The sequence below is a fragment of the Triticum aestivum genome, chromosome 6D (genome assembly GCF_018294505.1).
Source record: "Triticum aestivum cultivar Chinese Spring chromosome 6D, IWGSC CS RefSeq v2.1, whole genome shotgun sequence".
Classification (NCBI taxonomy): Eukaryota; Viridiplantae; Streptophyta; class Magnoliopsida; order Poales; family Poaceae; genus Triticum; species Triticum aestivum.
In genome coordinates, this window is record NC_057811.1 from 23,086,158 (window position 1) to 23,098,242 (window position 12,085).

A 12,085-nucleotide genomic window follows, 5' to 3' on the forward strand; every position below is an offset into this window, starting at 1 on the left:
ATTTCATGGTAAAGGAGGGCTTCACAAGCTTATATACGAAATGAATTCGGTACGCACAATTTGTGCAAGTGGTAAAACTGCAGGACAAATTGCACTAGTTTGGGTCGACTGGTGAGGTCAGGCAACTTGTTTGAGTCAGCTGGCGAAGAAATGGTGCACATGACAAGTAGGAAGTAAGTATTACACATCTACATACCATATTTTTTGATAAACAGGGGATCGCCCCTGGCTCCATTTCATATAGAAAGAAACCCCATCTACATACCATATATGAGTGCATCTTTTCTAAGGTGAACTTACAGCAGAGTTGAGCGAATTACACGTCTAAACTATAATTCGAACAGATGACATCCAGTTTGTTACACAAAACGGAGCGAGTATGATCTTCCTGTATACATGCCTGCCTAGTGAACCTGAATCTGCTGAGCTGAGATGAGTGGGTTCAGAGTGTCCGTGTCGTGCTTCGATCTTGCTTGTTCTTCTCAGACCGATCAGCAAGGCGGTGGTGATTCTGCTCTTTTAATGGCGTTTTCATCATGCATTCTAAAGCCTTTGGTGTCGTTCACCGAGGGACAGCGCTGCTTCTAAGACTACTTCAGGATTGCACTCTGTTGCTTCTAAGACTACTTCAGGATCGCACTCTGTTGCTTTCCTTAACAATCAACTGATCAAAGTGCCCGTGGGTGTTTTTCTTTCAAGAGCCAGATGATGAAGTGCTACCGATGTTAGGATATCAAAAACGCTCTAAGTTCATGGGGCTACTAACAAATTTACCTATGTCCTGATATTTCATCATCTGTGATAAAACTCAAGGACAGCGATACTGCTGTGTGACAATTCGACCGCAATTGTTGACGAATCCAATCTTTGGTGCTAGGACAAACCACATAAAAACAAGCTTATCTGGGTGCATTTTTTCTCAGAACAAAATTACAGCAGAACTGAGCAGATTACACATCTACATTTGTATTTTGAACAAGGTTTACGAAACTTCAGGCAGATGGCATTCAGTTTGTTACACAAACAGAGTGGCAAATAATTCAGAGGCCGAGTACTATCTCCTGCATGCCAACTTTTCTAGTCCTCATCAGAGTCGATGTTATTATCACAATCATCAGAAAAAGGACATGAATCATCAGATGAAACGAATACACTGGAATAAAGTCGATCGAATTTGATTTCAACACGAGGATTGCTGAGGTGCATGTCGATAGCACTTCTCAAGGCAGATTCAGCACTTGTCAGTTCAGATTCCGTAGCGTCCGCCCCTCAAACTTTTGCGGAAAACTCTTCAAATGCTGACAAGTGCTGGACGCCGGCTGGTCCACGCCCGTTCTGCTCCGACCCTTTGGCATTGTACCTCAGGCAGAGCCTCTGGAGCTTGGGCATTGCACCAGCCTGGAAAGTCAGGTAAGACGGGCTGCTCAAGCAGACTTCAAAACTTTTTAAAACAGGGAATACCCTGTCATAGATGACAATCGTTTCTTTAGGATTTCCTTGATGTATAGATAGAAATGGGTGAGGCCAGGTAACTCTGCTAGAATACCAATATCACTCCCGAGGACAGTGACGCTCAATTCTTTCAGGTTACTGAGTTCTCCCATCCAATTAGGGACCCTTGAAAAGAAGAAGCCATAAGCATAGAGTATCTCAAGGCGGCGGGGAGGAGGTGACAAGGCCATCAAGGCATCATTGCAGCCTGGAATATTCAAAACCAGCATTTTCAAGCTGATACATCTTCCTAAAGAAGAGTTCAGAGCATCCAAGCGGCTCTTCCGTTCACTGCTGTCAGCCAAAGAAGAGCTGATGCTGAATTTTATAGCTGTCAGATTGGTGAGCTCTCCCAGGTCCTTGATGTTATCTAGTGAGTTCAGCATCAAATCAAATCCGCTTACACATCGCAGCGACTTCATTCTACTGATCCCATCAGGTAGTGGATATCTATCCCAATCGAGATTCAAGAACATCAAGCATGGCAGATGAACTATATCTGATGGAATATTCCTACTATGAGGTGCATCAAGTGTCTCCAGGTGTCGTAGCCCTCTGATCTCTGCCGGTAGCTTGTACGAATCCCAGAAACCATTAATCGCTAAATATCTTAGCTGATATAGCTTACACAGCCCAGTGGGGTCGAGTTCAGCAGGCCCATATACATGGACATGAAGAACTCGAAGGAATTTGAACAATCGCAGAGGAGGCATACTGTGCGAGTCACCAAAGATCATAACTGACCGAATTTGTGACATGCTAACTTTACACGGTAACATTGTTCCATCACGTGGACCATCCAAGTGGAGAGACAACCGAAGGACCTTGTAATCCAGTTTTTCGATGACTTTAGCATCATCCAATACAGTCAGAAAATTCTCTTCTCTACACTTAGACAAGATAAGATCGAGCATCATATCATGTACTTTGCATTCCACGGCTGACCCTTGATTGTTAAATTTTGTAGGTTGAATAAGGCTCCTATTGACAAGCTCGTTGAAATAACTTCTTGCAACCTTCTCAGCATCTTGTCCGTTCTCTTTAGGAACAAAGCCTTCCGCGATCCACTGAAGTTCCAAATGAGACCTCCCTATTCCAAAGTCCTCTGGATACATGCCAAGATACAACAAGCATGTCTTGAGATGAGGAGGAAGGTTTTTGTACCTGAGGTCTAAGATATTCCTCATCCCTTCCAACGTGAAATTTGTTCCCGAACCTAGAGAATTCCGTACATGTTTCCACTCCTCTTGGTCGAAACTTTCATTTGCTAGCATGCCTGATATAGTAATGATTGCAAGAGGCAAACCATCACATTTTTTGAGAATTTCAGTAGAAACATCTCGAAGCTGGTGAGGGCAAGCTTCTTCAGAGTTGAATATCCTACCAAAAAACAGTCTTTTTGAGTCTTTATTGCTAAGTGGCTTCATTTTGAAAATATAATAACTGGAAGGGGAGCAACAAGCCTTAGCCACATTCTGTATTCTTGTAGTTGTTATTACTCTGCTACCAAGACCATTATCTGGGAAAGCACTTTTAATAATATCCCATGATGGTGTATCCCATAGATCATCAATTATAATCAGGTACCTACCAAAGAATACAAAAAGGTGTCAAGTCAAGTAGAATAAATTTATCGAGAGAAACTGATTGTTTTCAATTAAATTTTACTTTTGATTGAGAAATAAAACAAGCACTGATTAGTTGCATGTTCTACCTGGCATTTTTTTTTTCCAAACCATCTAGTAATTTTCTCCAGAGTATTTACTCGTGCGACAAACAAAGAATACCAAGTACATTAAGAAAAATAAGTACCTCTTTTTTTGTAGATACTAGCAAAAGTGCCCGAGCGTTGCGACGGGAGGATTTTTTTTTCATAATCTTCACTGGCGATGATCACATTTTGTTCAGATCTCATCGCATGATTTTGAAAATTTGTTCACAAATGCAAGAAAATGTTTCTTTTTTTAAATTTTATTCACAAATTGAAGCAATGTTCACATTTTTGAAAAAATATCATGGTTGTCAAAAAACCTGGTAATTCAAAGAATTATTCTGAATTTCAAGAAACATTTTTAAAAAACATACTATAATATTCCGATCCATCCTGGCAGCTAATTCTTCAAAATCCACGCGGGTATATAGTGACAAAGACTCAGAAGCATTACTGTTTAACTACATAGCTTCGATCATTTGTGAACATTTCTACAAATTTGAAAACATTTTTCACTATTTACAAACATTAAAAATATGAACATTTTTTTTATATTGTGAACGGTTTTTAAGCATTTTCTTTTGAATGGGCGAACAATTCTAGAATAGACGAACATTTTTTCGAAATTGGTGGATTTTTCTTGAAATTTATGATAGGGGTAGATATATAGATTTCTCAATCCCATTAAATCCATATTCGATTCCTTCCCATAAGGGCCTTGCATCACATCCACGATCCATGCTTATCCATGTATGATATCCTTCCATTCCACAATCCTTCAATCTATCCTTCCTTTAATACACCGTCACATCAACCCACAAATCCTGCCCATGCAGGGTGCACGTCCATGATCTATTCTTGCATGTACGTGAATATCTTCCCATTGCACAATCCTCTATTCATCATTCCTTTAATACACCCTCCAAGACAGCCCATGATTCCTTTAATCAAGGGTCCTGATTGCCTATTTTAGCGATCTTGCTGATATTCAAACTCAACTGCGAACATATATAAACTGGAAAGAGTCGGTCTAAAGAAGCAAGGTGGGACAATTTAACATGAAATATGGTTGCACAATCCTCTATTCATCATTCCTTTTATGCTTTTTTTGCAGCGATTTTATGCTGAGTAGGCCCAGCGGTGCAACAACTGCATCAATACATACTTTTTTATTGGTACAATTTCTTTTTGTACATTGATGCTATATATACGTGCGCTGGTGGAGGCCAGCAGCCTGAGGCCCAAACCCGTTTGAAATCATAGAAATATAATACAACCTAGTTTTAGCCACAATAATTAGTTGTCTAAGTTGGCTGTCGCATTGAATCACCTATGATATGGTATGAAGTCAGAGGTCTTTGGTTCGAATCCCTGCCTGGCCCTTATTTTTTAACATATTTGTGAGGTGTCAATCCGGGACCTAGACGGGCCACAGAGAGCAGGTTGAGGCCCAATCTGCTGTGGGGCGGGAGCAGGCTTAAGTGCGCGCTGCGTACGTGGCCCATGCATTTTTTCTGAACTTTTTGGTATAATTTTTAGGACGGGACACAAAAAATAGTACCACCTTGGATAGAAAACAAATCCCAAAAATATAATATGGGTGAACGGATGAAAAAATTAGCGAAACACACCTTGCTTTATTAGTAGGTATAGATATTCTCTAAGTTTGTTGAGAAGAACATTTACTTCGCAATCATGTAAAGATAATCCACTCCCAACTTCAGATAGTAAACTACGGACAAGTTTTGGGATGTTTGGCTTTTGAGATGCTGGCACAAATGCACCACAGCCAAATTCCTCCTTGAGCCTCCGGTATACCTCATTGGGGAGTGTTGTTTTGCCCAGGCCTCCAAATCCCACGATGGATACCACCTTCAAATGTGTGTCCTCGTCTTTTAGCCAAGTGACGAGCTCATCCATCGGCCCTTCCACACCAACAAGGGTAGCTGCATCCTTATAGAGAGTGGCAACTCGTGGGTCAATGGTCACATCGCTTGACGAAGGAATATCAAACTTATACCTTCTGCGCCGTTCACTTGTTTCACACACGAGTTTCTTGACCGCTTCGATCTGGTCAGCAATCTGATGACGGGCTATGGAAGTTTTGAGGCGTCGGATAGTCTTCTTGACGAGCCCATCCTTTCCAATTTTGTCCCCAATCTTACGCATGAAGTCATCAATGATGTTCTCGATGTCATAAGACATCTCCCTCACTATGTCTCTCCACCTCTTGGTTTGTAGATCTAGGTCGGACACATCTGCAAGGCTCTCAAGAACATCTTTCATGCTTGTGAGCTCATCACTGATGAACTTCACCTCCTTCCTCAGGTTCTTCAGCTTGGAGAACTCGTCACCCATTAGGGTGGCCAGCTTACCCAGCAGGGGTTTCATCACGCCAGTAGAAACACTCACCGCCATTGCAGCCGCCATATCTTGTTCTTCTTCTTTGCTTCACCCAAAAAAGAAAAAGGAAATCTTGCTCTTGATCAGATCGATTCGTTCTCTAGTTATGCATCTGCAGTATTAACATTAACATTATGTAAGTCATGTAAATCGAATCCCCATGTGTAATAGTTAACTAGACCAGCAGCAGCAAATATCCTTCATGCATGTGGATCTGAACCCCCCAAAAAGGTCATGCGTGCCGTGTAACACTGAATGGGAGTAGGAGTACCAAAGTTAACATATTTCTGGTACAAATATCGTTACAGAAAAATCCGCCAGTTTTGATGTGCAAGACGCACAAATCATGGTGAGCACCATGCGACATTACAGATCTGTGGACCCATACTCGCTCCCAGATGAGCAGAAATAGGAGAAGCTAGCTCAGGTAGGAGTACATACCTCGATGCCTCCGCCGCCACGGTCACCCGCGCCGCCGTCGCCGGCCGGCCGCCCAATCTGGACCAGATCACGGCGTGATGCAAGAGGGGGGGAGGGCGGATGAGCTCCTCTGCAAGAGCAAGACTGCAACTGTGCGGTGCCTGCCAGTGCGAAAGGAGTAGAAGAAAAGGTGAAGGGGAGACTTGGGGTCAAGCACGGTTCCGCGTGCGCATTTACCTCTCTGCCGGTAGAGCTGCCCTACCCGCCCCCATTCTCTTCTGTCTTGTCCATCACTTGTACTAGCACGTATGGCCGCCACTAGCTTTCCTTTGGATGCGGAGTTTTTGCACTGTAGACGCCTGCGCCCTTTAATAAAAAGCATTGAATCTATCATAAAAATTCACCCGAAGTATAAAGGATCTCAAACTTAACAAAAATTACTTCGAGATTTCGAAACCACCAAACGATCACCACTGCCGCCAAAATGATCCGCCAACGCACCGATGTTGCCGCTCCCCTATCAGAGCTGGCTTGACCTTGTTGATGACAACCGGGAAATCTTTTGTGCACGTGTCCCTAAGAGCATCTCCACTAACGCCCCCAACAGGCCCCAGGGTGAGTTTTTCGCACCGGCGCCGAAAAAACCCCCAGTCGCGCCCCCAGGACGCCGAAATCCGCCGGCTCGGCCCGTTTCTTGGCCCGGCGATCCCAGGCCGAACCCAGCGCACTAGGGGTGCTTGGGGGCTCCGGAGAAAACGCATCTTGCAGACCCATATTCGCCCCCCAGCACGCACGCCCTCCCACCGCGATGCCGATCCCGGCGCCGCCTACCCACCCACCGCCGCTAGATAGGCCATTCCCCCGCCGGAAAAGAGAGGATTCCACCGCGGCATCCTCCACCCCGTTCCTGGGCGAGCTTTCCGGCGCTCCGGCCACGCAGGGCTGGAATACCAACGGCTGCGCGCCTACCACGCCCGCGAGGTGTTCAGCGATTTGTCTGCTCGGCGAAGGACTTGGACAATGAGGAGGCGCTCGCGGCGCTGCTGGAGGAGGAAGCCAATGCCGACGCCCAGGACAAAGAGCATCTCATGGTCCTCGCCGCCCTGGCCAGCCTGCTCGCGAGCAATGCAAAGCCGCGGTGAGGTGGCTCGGCGTCGGGCCAGCTGAAGGCAAAGCAGAGGCATCGACTGGAAGGCTATTGCTTGCTCTACTCCGACTACTTCACCGACGCTCCACTACATGGCGACAAGGTATTTCGGCATTGTTATCGGATGAGCCGAAAGCTCTTCCTCAGGTTGTGAATTCCATCCATGAGTTCGACAGCTACTTCAAGTGCAAGAAGGATTGCATCGGCACACTTGGATTCACCTCACTGCAGAAGTGCATGACAACTATGAGGATGCTAGCATATGGAGCTCCCGGTGATTCACTGAAAGACTATGGACGCATGGCCGAGTCCACGACCATTGAGTGTTTGTACAAGTTCTGCAAGGTAGTGGTGGCAGTGTTTGGACTGCAATACTTGTGATCACCCAATGCTGAAGACACTGCTCGATCAGATCCTAGCACAGAATGCAACAAGAGGATTTCCTGGGATGCTTGTAAGCATCGACTACATGCATTGGAAATGGAAAAACTGTTCATTTGCTTGGCAGGGGATGTACAAAGGCGCCAAAGGCGGTTGCAGTGTGGTACTTGAGGCAGCGGCCACACACGACCTCTCGATTTGGCACTCCTTCTTTGGTATGCCAGGAACTCACAATGACATTAACGTACTGCAGTGCTCCCCTGTCTTTGCCAAGCTTGTTGAAGGTCATTCTCCTCTGGTGAACTTCGAGGTCAATGGGCGGCACTACAATAAGGGATACTACCTAGCAGATGGCATCTACCTGAGATGCTCCACATTTGTGAAGAGTATCTCAAACCCTGTGCCAGGAGGCAAGAACTCCTACTTTGCCAAGTGTCACGAGGCTTGCAGGAAGGATGTTGAGCGGGCATTTGGTGTGCTCCAATCTCGATTTGCTGTTGTCCGGTACCCCGCTCAGACCTGGTCGAAAGATCAAATGTGGGAGATCATGACTTATTGTGTCATCTTGCACAACATGATCATTGAGAGCGAGTAGGAAGAGACAGTGTTTGACATTGAACAGTGTTTCACACTAAACCATATTACATGCAGGGCCCTCTTGCCCAAGTTGATCACTAGCTACCAGCAACCTGAACTGCCTTCCTCAATATGCGTCAGGATATCCGAGACCCACAGGTGCATCAACAATTGCAGCAGGATCTGGTGGAGCACCTATGGAGGCTCAAGGGCAACGCCTAGCTGGACATGTGATGAAATATGAGTTTTTATTTGTTGAACTATATGATTTGTATTGAACTATTTAATTTCTATTGATTTTCTGTGATGAATATGTGATAAAAATAGCTTCTATTAAATTTGCGCCGAAGCACGTAGAATATGGGCCCAAATTGGTCAATTTGCGCCGAAAGTGGGCTGAAATCGACGCCTGGGGCGGCGGCTGGGAACCCCATCACCCCCACGCCTACTTTTCCGCCGGCGCGCCCCCAGGTGGCGCTATTTCAAGCCCCTGGGGGCGAACGGCTGGAGATGCTCTAAGGAACAACACCTTGAAGTCATAGCTATCGCCGTTGAACCCTTGCATAGATTTGAAGCACATGACACCAAATCTTGCCACATGACAAGAAAACCTAAAATCACCACCCCAAGGAGACGACATGAGTCAACACTAGAGCTCCGTCGACTACGTCTAGACAGACGAATTCGAGGAGAATCGGTGCCTAGAAGACAAACTCAAATAAGAAGCGCCGCCATCCACCCGAGTGCCACACCTACGATGATATAGGAAAAGGTGTCCCGTCTTTCGATGAGATGGTGGCTATCATTTATGTTGGAGTACACTTTGACGATCTGACTATGAATGTGTGAGGACGTCGCGCCTTAGCAATCGCTAAACCAACTCCGAGAGGTTATTGACCACACCGGAGCACGATCAACCTGACCACGAGGGTCTATTTCCTGCAAGCAAACGAAGAATAAGCAAGAAACTGAAATTGCAATCAGGATATTGCGAATAAAGAGGAAAACTTTATTGATCAAGTGGGGTTCTGTGACGGCTTGGTCTGATCGTTGACCACAAATGAAGTACGCGAAGTTGCAGCAATGCCGAACTTTTAATCTAAACAAAACTCAAAGTGTACCCTAAGGGTTGTATATATGAAGGAAGAGGGAGGAATTTCATGGCCCTTGGAGGAGGGGTCCGAAACCAACCCTAACTCTTGTTTCCCCACACATACGGACTCTAAAACAGCCTATAATCAAGTATTTCAAAATTACATGGGCCTGGCCCAATAATAAGATGATGCATCACCTAGAATAGACTCTGGATGAAATTTATGAAATGGCATCTTGTATATTTCGTCCAAGGCTTCCTGCGCTCATTATGGTGGCTTCAAAGTCCTGGAATCATCACTTGTAACTCCGTTCTTGTTCCCCTTGCGCATGCCATCATCTCCATGCTTGATCTTGCTCCAAGGTTCATCTTTCTTGTCCAAGCTAGGCCCTTCATTTGTAAGCAAAACAAATGTATCCGATTTAGGCAGCATCATATTCTCATGAACATTAGAATTGTTACCAAGAAACGAAAGTACATGGTAATTCAATTGGCGTGCGCGAACTCTAGTAATTGGTCAAGTATGTATAGCAGCAGGGCTGTGGATGTAACAATGGTATTGATGTCCTCATCATCCTCCCCTTCTTGAAATGAAGTCGTCCTTGACAGAAGCTCATATTCCTCACTCAAATAAGGCTTCAAATCTGCAATGTTAATAGTGGGACTAACCCCAAAATCTGTAGGCAGCTCAAATTTATATGTGAAGGAAATATGCCCTGGAGGCAATAATAAAGTTATTATTTATTTCCTTATTTCCTTATTTCATGATAAATGTTTATTATTCATGCTAGAATTGTATTAACCGGAAACATGATACATGTGTGAATACATAGACAAACAGAATGTCCCTAGTATGCCTCTACTTGACTAGCTCGTTTATCAAAGATGGTTATGTTTCCTAACCATAGACATGTGTTGTCATTTGATGAATGAGATCACATCATTAGGAGAATGATGTGATGGACAAGACCCATTCATTAGCTTACACTACTAGGGAAAAGCCTACCAGCAGCGCGGGTTTTAGGACTATCAGTAGTGCGGGCAGGAGCGCTACTGGTACGGCGCTACAGCTAAAGGTTAGCAGTAGCGTTGGTTAACCCACGCTACTGCTACACTGACTTAGTAGTAGCGCTTTCTCGACGCAGCGCTACTGGTAATTACTAGTAGCGCTTCTCCCAGCCCGCGCTACTAGTATTATTCCGTATTTTATTTCTTTTTTATTTCATGTTGTATTCATACACCTCTATACAAGTTTTCATACAGCAGCAATTTAGAGATTGTTTTTACATCATAATGAGTTATTACATCATTAGGTGAAAGAACCGTGGACTAGTTTCAAGTGGATGGACATCCACTTGAAACTAATCCGTGGTTCTTTCACGCAATGATATAATAAATATCATCATCATCATATCATTAACAACTTATCATCATAATACATCATTGTCATATAACACCTCCTCATGATCATCGTTTTCATCGATGAGACATCACATAGCAAGTTGGTCACTAGTCATAATCACAACTACTCCTCATCGTCAACTCTAACACATTATACCACATAATAAACATATTGTACCTCATAGGACCTACTACATTCTCTTAGGACCTACTGTATTCTCTAAGGTAAAATAGCAAAAAACAAGATAGCCCCTGGCTCTCCATTATGGAGAATGCAGATTATCCTGTCTCCAATTCTTGACTTTCGCTTAATGTTGCTTCCAAGAACCTCCTTACGAATGTCCAAACATTTTTTCCACTCTTTGATTAGCATGTGTTCACCGGTTTCAGAAATCCGATATGCACAGGTGAGATCCGCAGGATGACCTGGATGTATGTTCAGAACTTCAAGGCGACCATTGTAATACATCAGATGAGGCACACAATCCATCGGGATTTTCTGTTGAAAAACATAGTAATAACTTCGTAGTTAGCAATGATGTACTACTTTAGAAGTATGCAAAAGATGCACGGATGTCGTAATAGTAAAAAATCTTACCAGGGTATCTCCATAGAAGTTATCGTGGTTCAACACGTGCACTAGTGGCACGTATTCACCATAATTTGGAGGAGTTCGATAATAGGTATTGTAATTCTCAAAGAAAGTACAAAATGCGATCAGATGATTTTTCTCCTTATAAGTTAATTCGGAGCCATCGGTGTAGTGAGTTTTGTCTACCATCTTCCGCACATTCTTTGAAGAATGAAAATAAGCTGTCAATGGAAATAAGCTGTCAACTATTTTGAAATAAACAATATAAAATAGTTAATAACTATGTTTGAGAAACTCACATAGCGGTAGAATCAGAAGCGTATCAACAAGGACCCAAATGTCCATATTGTTTTGCTCGATATCAGGATCACCAAGATCCATGGTGACAATCATACCCTCATAAAAACCATACATTTTGCAAAGTGCTTCCCAATTTTGGCAACCAAAATGGGTTACACTCTGAGAACTGTACAGATTTACTTCAAATCCATATCATGATGGGCCCTTAAGTGTATTTTCTTTGTTTCAAAATTTTCATGGTCTTCAAAACCCATCCTCTCCAAGACATAGCGTCTTGCATCGCATGGGATAAGCTAGTCGAATTGTAAAAGTTGAAAATTAGACGTTGAAATAGTTGAAGTCGTGCTTAATTATGAAAAAAACACTTGTCATCGTTGCGTACCATTTCAACGTCGAAGGTCTCCTCGAGCTTAATGCTGAAGCGCCGATCATCGTCCAGGTGAGGGCACCTGTCGCACAGACCTCGATCGTCGTGGCACCAGCTGCACTGCTCCGGGAGACTTTCGTCATCCGAGTACGGCATTTCCTACGTTCATAATTCAAAGATTAAACTTGTACAATTAAATATAT

The 12,085-nt window shown here is 43.9% G+C and overlaps 1 pseudogene; it reads right to left on the bottom strand.

Moving 5' to 3' along the window:
• Positions 1-370: 370 nt before the first annotated feature.
• On the bottom strand, positions 371-6,277 carry LOC123143179 (disease resistance protein RGA5-like; annotated as a pseudogene).
• Positions 6,278-12,085: the final 5,808 nt, after the last annotated feature.